Here is a 9,504-nt window from a genome sequence, read left to right on the forward strand (position 1 = left end):
ATCAAGCTCACAGCAAACTCAAATGCAAATTGCAGAGGAATTAAATTTCAAAAAAGTAAATTAAGAGCAAATGAAACTGAAGATTTAAATTCAAGCTCAATGTAAACTGAAATATATAATTGCAGAAAGGAAATTGTAGTAGAAGAGGAAATTTTAGCAGAAGAGAATTCAATGTGACTCAAATGATGAAAGTGCAAAAAATTAAAAGTATTTCCAAGAGAATTTTCTATTCTACTCCTACTCCTACTCCTATTGCTCTCTAGCAGAGCTAGCCTTGCTTCATTGGCAAATATGCCCGAAAAAGTTAAATTTAGTGAGCGTAATGCTCACTTTAATGAAAGCTCCTCTTGTTGAACACTCCCTTGCTTAATAGCGTTCTTTGCTTTAATGAATACCTAAGCCAATGATGGCATTACTAATATTACATGCATGACTTTCATGGCATTACTAATACTACATGCTTTCATTTAATGAATACATAAACCAATGAATTCATAATGCCAATTACTTTATATTACTTAGTAATGCTTGATTGGCCAATTGGCATAATTAAATGCATGCATGCTTTAATGAAGGATCTTTAGTCAGTTGCCACTTACGGTTTAGTTTGTTTATAAGCTTTGATATTATCTGGAGGAAGTTCTAGGGTTGCCTTCGGCTTTCCTCTGTTATTATGTATTATATATGTGGAAGCTGTTACCATGCTGGGGACCTCTGGTTCTCACCCATGCGGATTTTGTGGTTTTCAGATGCAGGATGCGAGGCTTCTTGTTGAGGCATGCTGGAGACTTCTGGATTAGCGAAGACCCTTGTTCTCAGGACTCTGTTTTGATTTTTGATTTCTCTTAGATACTTTTATCTCCATTGAATAATATAAACTGTGATGACTCCTCTTAGAGGGGATTATGGAGACTAGGTTCTCTGTTTTTGTGTCCCTTTGGGTTTCCTTTGTGGTTTCCTTATTTTATTATATGTATATATTGCCATGTTCGGACCGGTTATCTTCGCATCCGGATTTGAGTTTTGATATTCCCGTTTTTGACACTCTTTTGTATATATATAATCTCGCGTTAACTTATCCTTTGCTCGTTGCGTTATCGATTGGAGTGTTGCGCTTTCGAGTTGCGATTTTTGTTTACCCCTTTTTCTACAAAGGCTTCTAGTTATAATCCTTATTCACACTACTATACGTACTAGATTTTGTTTTAGAGGTCGTAATACCTTGCCATCTCTGGTTTATGACTTAAGCATAAGACTCTGTATGGTAGGGTGTTACATTATGGTATCAGAGCAGTTCGTTCCTGTAGAGCCTGAGAGACGGACTAACTATGCTTTTGTGCATTCTCTGTATGTGTTATGTGCTGTTAGTATATCTACTTGATATAATTGGCATAAACGTTCATGAGCATACATTTGGGACTTTGAAGCACTAGACTTCCGATATTGAGACTGATCAACTTAATATCGAATGTTTGGTGTGTATAGGAGCCAGATGGCGCCTTGTGGACACGGTAGAGGCCGTGGGAGAGGTCATACAAATGCTCGTGCGCCAGGGATTAACCCTAATGACCCGGTGAACTTTATGACTGCGTTGGAGAACATGGCTGCTGCTATGCAAGCCACTGCTGAGGCTCTTGGTCAACAAATGAACAACCATGGTAATGACGGAGGTAGAGTTCAGAGCCCGATGATACTGGCAAACTTTTTGAAGGTTAATCCACCTAAGTTCAAGGGAACCACTAGCCCGACTGAGGTCGATACATGGTTTCAGGCCATAGAATGAGCACTGCAAGCGCAGGTGGTACCTGAAGGGCAGCGTGTGGAGTTCGCTACCTATTTGCTCACTGGGGAAGCGTCGCATTGGTGGCAAGGAATCCGATGCCTCCTGCAGCAGGGTGATGATTATATAACCTAGGATGTCTTCCAAAAGGAGTTCTATAAGAAGTACTTTCTGACTTCTGCCAGGACGGCCAAGGAGCTTGAAATGTTGCAACTGAAGCAGGGTACTATGTCCGTATCTGAGTATACTGACAAGTTTGAGGAGCTGTTCAGATTCTCTCATATGTGTCAAGGGACTTGATGAGCCGATAATTTATACGCTTTGTGGCATTGTTTTTAGTATGTTTTTAGTATATTTTAATTAGTCTTTATTATATTTTATTATTTTTTAAATAAAAATCACTCTTCTGGACTTTACTATGAGTTTGTGTATTTTTCTGTGATTTCAGGTATTTTCTGGCTGAAATTGAGAGACCTGAGCAAAAATCTGATTCAGAGGCTGAAAAAGGACTGCAGATGCTGTTGGATTCTGACCTTCCTGCACTCAAAGTAGATTTTCTGGAGCTACAGAAGCCTAATTGGCACGCTCTCAATTTCGTTGAAAAGTAGACATCTTGGGCTTTCCAATAATATATAACAGTCCATACTTTGCCCGAGTTTTGATAGGCCAAACAGGCATTTCTAGTCAGCTCAAGAATTTTGGCGTTTAACTCCTATACTGGCACAAAAGCTGGCGTTTAACTCCAAGAAAAGTCTCTACGCATGAAAGCTTCAATGCTCAGCCCAAGCACACACCAAGTGGGACCAGAAGAAGATTTCTGCATTAATTACTGATTTCTGTAAACCCTAGGCTACTAGTTCTCTATAAATAGGACCTTTTGCTATTGTATTTTCATCATCTTGGGATGTTTAGTCCTTAGACCTTTAAGGCTGGCCATTCGGCCATGCTTACACTATTTGTTCTTATGTATTTTTAACGGTGGAGTTTTTACACACCATAGATTATGGTGTGGAGCTCTGCTGTTCTTCATGAATTAATACAAAGTACTATTGTTTTTCTATTCAACTCAAGTCTATTTCTTCTCCAAGATATTCATTCGTTCTTCAACTTGATGAATGTGATGATCCGTGACACTCATCATCATTCTCACCTATGAACATGTGCATGACAAACACCTCTATTCTACTAGTAATGGCTTGAATGCGTATCTCTTGGGTTTCTAATCTAGGATTGGAACCTTTGTGGTATAGCTTAGAATTAATGGCAGCCTTTCCTGAGATCCGGAAAGTCTAAACCTTGTCTGTGGTATTCTGAGTAGGATCTGGGAAGGGATGACTGTGACGAGCTTCAAACTCGCGATTGTGGGGCATGTGACAGACGCAAAAGGATTAATGGATCCTATTCCGACATGATCGAGAACCGACAGCTGATTAGCCGATGCTGTGACAAAGCATCAGGAACATTTTCACTGAGAGGACGGGATGTAGCCATTGACAACGGTGATGCCCAACATAAAGCTTGCCATGGAAAGGAGTATGAATGATTGGAAGAAGGCAATAGGAAAGCAGAGATTCAAGGGGAACAAAGCATCTTCATACGCTTATCTGAAATCCACCAATGAATTACATAAGTATCTCTATCCTTATTTTATGTTTATTTTCATCACCTTAAACTCCATAACCATTTGAATCCGCCTGACTGAGATTTACAAGATGACCATAGCTTGCTTCAAGTCGACAATCTCCGTGGGATCGACCCTTACTCACGTAAGGTTTATTACTTGGACGACCCAGTGCACTTGCTGGTTAGTTGTGCGAAGTTGTGATAAAAGAGTTTAGATTACAAGTGTGCCACACCAAGTTGTTGGCGCCATTGATGATCACAATTTCGTACACCAAGTTTTTGGCGCCATTGCCGGGGATTGTTTGAGTTTAGACAACTGACGGTTCATCTTGTTGCTTAGATTAGGTATCTTTTCTTCAGAATTTTTAAGAATGAATTCTAGAGTTTCAAGGTGATGTTTCCACCATCACAAAAGCTGATTGATTCACATCAATTTAGCTGCTAAATGTAATGTCCTGCTGAAGCTTGGCCAAACATGTCTAATCTTTTTAGACTGAAGTTTTAGACTAACATTGCATGATTCCTGGAATTCTTATTAAAAGTTTTGATTCTCTTTATTTTCTTTTCCATATAAGTTTCGAAAATCACAAAAAAATTTATAAAACCATAAAAAACCAAAAATATTTTATGTTTTTTGTTTGAGTCTAGTATCAATTTTTAAGTTTGGTGTCAATTGCATGTTTTTATTCTTCTTGCATTTTTCGAATATATGCATTATGTTCTTCATTAAACTTCAAGTTGTTCTTGATGATTTCATAGCTCTGATCTTTAAATTCTCTTGTTTTGTGTGTTTTGTTGTTTCTTACATGCATTTTTACATTGTTATAGACCTTAGTATACAAACTTTTAAGTTTGGTGTCTTGCATGCATTGTTTATTTGATCTTAGTTGCATTTTTTATTTTTGTTTCTCATCATCAAAAATTCAAAAATATTTTCAAAATTGTGTCTTTTCAAGTCAATAATACAGAGAATTGAAGATTCAGAACATTCAGCAGAGGAATCAAACAGAAAAAGCTGGGCGTTCAAAACGCCCAGTGAAGAAGGAAAACTGGCGTTTAAACGCCAGCCAGGGTACCTGGCTGGGCGTTTAACGCCCAAAAAGGTAGAGATTTGGGCGTTAAACGCCAGAATGGGCACCATTCTGGGCGTTTAACGCCAGGATGACACTAGAGGGAAGATTTTGTTTTTAATTCACATTTTTTTCGAGTTTTCATAATTTTTCAAAATCAAATCTTTTTCAAATCATATCTTTTCAATCATATCTCTTTCAAAATCAATTTCTTTCCATTTTATATTTATTTTTACTATTTTCAAAAATCCTTACTTCAATTCAAGATTTACTTCAAAAATTTTCAAGTTGTTACTTGCCTATTAAGAAAGGATCAAACTTTAAATTTTAGAATCATATCTTTTAATTTCTTGTTAGTCAAGTAATCAACTTTAATTTTAAAAACTTTCTTTTTCTAAATTGATTTTCAATCATATCTTTTCAAACATATCTTTTCAATCACATCTTTTTCAAAATTAATTTTTTCAATCATATCTTTTTCTAATTTCAAAATCTTTCACTTTATTTCTTTCCCAATCTTAGTTTTCAAAAATCTCAATCAAGTTTTCAAATTTTTTTTTAATTATTTCAAAATCTTTTTAAATTATTTTCGAAAATTCTTCCCCTCTTCTCACATCCTTCTATTTAAGGGACTAAGACTCCTCATCAAGGTGCAATTCAAACTCTGTCCCTCCTGATAAGTTCGAATTCCCTCTTCTCCACCTGCTCCTTCTATTCTTCTTTTCCTCTGACGCCTCAAGGAATCTCTATACTGTGACATAGAGGATTCCCTACTTTCTTGTTCTCTTCTCTTTCATATAAGCAGGAACAAAGATAAAGGCATACTTGTTCAAGCTGATCCTGAACCTGAAAGGACCTTGAAGAGAAAGCTAAGAGAAGCTAAAGAACAATTCTCTTTAGAGGGCCTAACAGAGCTCTTCAAAGAAGAAGAAACCATGGCAGCCGAAAATAACAATGCCAACAATGCAAGGAAGGTGCTTGGTGACTTTACTGCACCTACTCCTGATTTCTATGGGAGAAGCATCTCAATTCCTGCCATTAGAGCAAACAACTTTGAGCTTAAGCCTCAATTAGTTTCCCTAATGCAACAGAATTGCAAGTTTCATGGACTTCCATTGGAAGATCCTCATCAGTTCTTAGCTGAATTCTTGCAAATCTATGACACTGTCAAGACCAATGGGGTTGACCCTGAAATCTACAGACTTATGCTTTTTCCTTTTGCTGTAAGAGACAGAGCTAGGACATGGTTGGACTCACAACCTAAAGAAAGCCTGAACTCTTGGGAAAAGCTAGTCAATGCCTTCTTGGCAAAGTTCTTTCCACCTCAAAATTGAGTAAGCTTAGAGTGGAAGTCCAAATCTTTAGACAGAAGGATGGAGAATCCCTCTATGAAGCTTAGGAAAGATACAAACAATTGATCAGAAGGTGCCCTTCTGACATACTTTCAGAATGGAGCATCATAGGTATATTCTATGATGGTCTGTCTGAACTATCCAAGATGTCATTAGATAGCTCTGCTGGAGGATCTCTTCATCTGAAGAAGACGCCTACAAAAGTTCAAGAACTCATTGAAATGGTTGCAAATAACCAATTCATGTACACCTCTGAAAGGAATCCCGTGAATAATGGGTCAACTCAGAAGAAAGGAGTTCTTGAAATTGATACTCTGAATGCCATATTGGCTCAGAATAAAATATTGACCCAACAAGTCAATATGATTTCTCAGAGTCTGTCTGAAATGCAAGCAGCAACAGGCAGTACTAAGGAAGCTTCCTCTGAAGAAGAAGCTTATGATCCTGAGAACCCTGCAATGGAAGAGGTGAATTACATGGGAGAATCCTATGGAAACACCTATAATCCTTCATGGAGAAATCATCCAAATCTCTCATGGAAAGATCAACAGAGACCTCAACAAGGTTTCAACAACAATAATGGTGGAAGAAACAGGTTTAGCAATAGCAAGCCTTTTCCATCATCGTCTCAACAACAGACAGAGAATTCTAAGCAAAACCCCTCTGACTTAACAACCATTGTCTCTGATCTAATCAAAACCACTCAAAGTTTCATGACTGAAACAAGGTCCTCCATTAGAAATTTGGAGGCACAATTGGGTCAGCTGAGAAAGAAAATTATTGAACTCCCTCCTAGCACTCTCCCAAGCAATACAGAAGAGAATCCAAAGAGAGAGTGCAAGGCCATAAACACGTCTCACATGGCCGAACCTGGAGAGGAGGAAGAGGCAGTAATCTCCACTAAGGAAGACCTCAATGGACGTCCACTGACCTCCATGGAGTTCCCTAATGAGGAACCATGGGAATCTGAGGCTCATTCTGAGACCATAGAGATTCCATTGAATTTACTTCTGCCTTTCATAAGCTCTGATGAGTATTCTTCTTCTGAAGAGGATGAAGATGTCACTGAAGAGCAAGTTGCTAAGTACCTTGGAGCAATCATGAAGCTAAATGCAAAGTTATTTGGTAATGAGACTTGGGAGAATGAACCTCCATTGCTCATCAAAGAACTGGATGACTTGACTAGGCAGGGATTACCTCAAAAGAGACAAGACCCTGGAAAGTTCTCAATCCCTTGTACCATAGGCACCATGACCTTTGAAAAGGCTCTATGTGACCTAGGGTCAAGCATAAACCTTATGCCTCTCTCTGTAACAGAGAAGCTAGGGATCATTGAGGTACAAGCTGTAAGAATCTCACTGGAGATGGCAAATAATTTAAAGAAACAGGCGTATGGACTTGTAGAGGATGTCTTGGTAAAGGTTGAAGACCATTACATCCCTGCTGATTTCATAATCCTAGAAACTGGGAAGTGTATGGATGAATCCATCATCCTTGGCAGACCCTTCCTAGCCACAGCAAAAGCTGTGATTGATGTTGACATAGGAGAATTGATCATTCAAGTGAATGAAGACTCTCTTGTGTTTAAAGCTCAAGGATATCCCTCTGTAACCATGGAGAGGAAGCATGAAGAGCTTCTCTCAATACAGAGTCAAACAGAGCCCCCACAGTCAAACTCTAAATTTGGTGTTGGGAGGCCACAACCAAACTTTAAGTTTGGTGTTGAACCCCCACATTCAAACTCTAAGTTTGGTGTTGGGAGGTTCCACCATTGCTCTGAACATCTGTGAGGCTCCATGAGAGCCACTGTCAAGCTATTGACATTAAAGAAGCGCTTGTTCGGAGGCAACCCAATTTTTACTTATCTATGTTAAATTTCTATTTTCTTTTGTTATTTTATGTTTTCTGTAGGTTGATGATCATGAGAAGTCACAAAAATAATTGAAAAAGCAAAAACAGAAGGAAAACAGAATGAAAAATAGAACACCTTGGAGGAGAAACTTACTGGCGTTTAGGGTAGCAGAATGGGCGTTAAACGCCCAATCTGGAACCATTCTGGGCGTTTAACGCCAGAAATGGGCACCAGACTGGCGTTTAATGCCAGGATTGGCAGAAAGGGGCGTTTTGCACGCCACTTGGTGCAGGAATGAGATATCCTTGACACCTCAGGATCTGTGGACCCCACAGGATCCCCACCTACCCCACCACTCTCTCTCTTCTTCACCCATTCACTAATCACCTCAACACCTCTTCCCCAAAAATCCCTCACCTATCAAATCCCACCATTCTCTTCACCACTCACATCCATCCTCTATAAAACTCCACCTACCTCACCATTCAAATTCAAACCACTGTCCCACACAAAGCCCACTCCATCTCATCTATTTCTTCTTTTTCTACTCTCTTCTTTCTTCTTTTGCTCGAGGACGAGCAACCTTCTAAGTTTGGTGTGATAAAAGCTAAAGCTTTTTATTTTTCCATAACCATTTATGGCACCAAAGGCCGGAGAAACCTCTAGAAAGAGGAAAGGGAAGGCAAAAGCTTCCACCTCCGAGTCATGGAAGATGGAGAGATTCCTCTCAATGGTGCATCAAGACCACTTCTATGAAGTTGTGGCCAAGAAGAAGGTGATCCCCGAGGTCCCTTTTAAGCTCAAAAAGGGCGAATATCCGGAGATCCGACATGAGATCCGAAGAAGAGGTTGGGAAGTTCTCACCAATCCCATTCAACAAGTCAGAATCTTAATGGTTCAAGAGTTCTATGCCAATGCATGGATCACCAAGAACCATGATCAAAGTGTGAACCCGGACCTCAAGAATTGGCTTACAATGGTCCGAGGGAAATACTTGGATTTTAGTCCGGAAAATGTAAGGTTGGCATTCAACTTCCCCATGATGCAAGGAGATGCACACCCCTACACTAGAAGGGTCAACTTTGATCAAAGGTTGGACCAAGTCCTCATGGACATATGTGAAGAGGGCGCTCAATGGAAGAGAGATTCAAGAGGGAAGCCGGTTCAACTAAGAAGGCATGACCTCAAGCCCGTGGCTAGGGTATGGTTGAAGTTCATCCAACGCTCAATCATTCCCACTAGCAACCGGTCCGAAGCTACTATAGACCGGGCTATCATGATACATAGCATCATGATTGGAGAGGAAGTGGAAGTTCATGAGGTTATATCCCAAGAACTCTACAAGGTGGCGGACAAGTCCTCCCCTTTGGCAAGGTTAGCCTTCCCTCATCTCATTTGTCACCTTTGCAATTCGGTTGAAATTGACATAGAGGGAGACATTCTCATTGATGAGGACAAACCCATCACTAAGAAAAGGATGGAGAAAACAAGAGAACCTCACCAAGAGCATGAGGAAATTCCTCATCATGAAATCCCTGAGATGCCTCAAGGGATGCATCTTCCTCCACAAAATTATTGGGAGCAAATCAACATCTCCCTAGGAGAATTAAGTTCCAACATGGGACAACTAAGGATGGAGCACCAAGAGCATTCCATCCTCCTCCATGAAATTAGAGAAGATCAAAGAACCATGAGAGAGGAGCAACAAAGGCAAGGAAGAGACATTGAGGAGCTCAAGCACTCCATAAAATCCTCAAGAGGAAGAACAAGCCGCCATCACTAAGGTGGACCCGTTTTTTTAATTTTCTTATTCTTTATTTTCTGTTT

At 39.6% G+C, this 9,504-nt stretch overlaps 1 non-coding gene across 1 annotated transcript; it reads right to left on the bottom strand.

The window, feature by feature from the left end:
• Positions 1–5,809: 5,809 nt before the first annotated feature.
• LOC148553489 (small nucleolar RNA R71) lies at positions 5,810–5,913 on the bottom strand. The gene has a single exon (XR_015893773.1). It is a non-coding gene; the product is annotated as a small nucleolar RNA R71 (small nucleolar RNA).
• Positions 5,914–9,504: the final 3,591 nt, after the last annotated feature.

This window comes from Arachis ipaensis, chromosome B7 (genome assembly GCF_059453495.1).
Source record: "Arachis ipaensis isolate K30076 ecotype BB chromosome B7, ASM5945349v1, whole genome shotgun sequence".
NCBI lineage: Eukaryota > Viridiplantae > Streptophyta > Magnoliopsida > Fabales > Fabaceae > Arachis > Arachis ipaensis.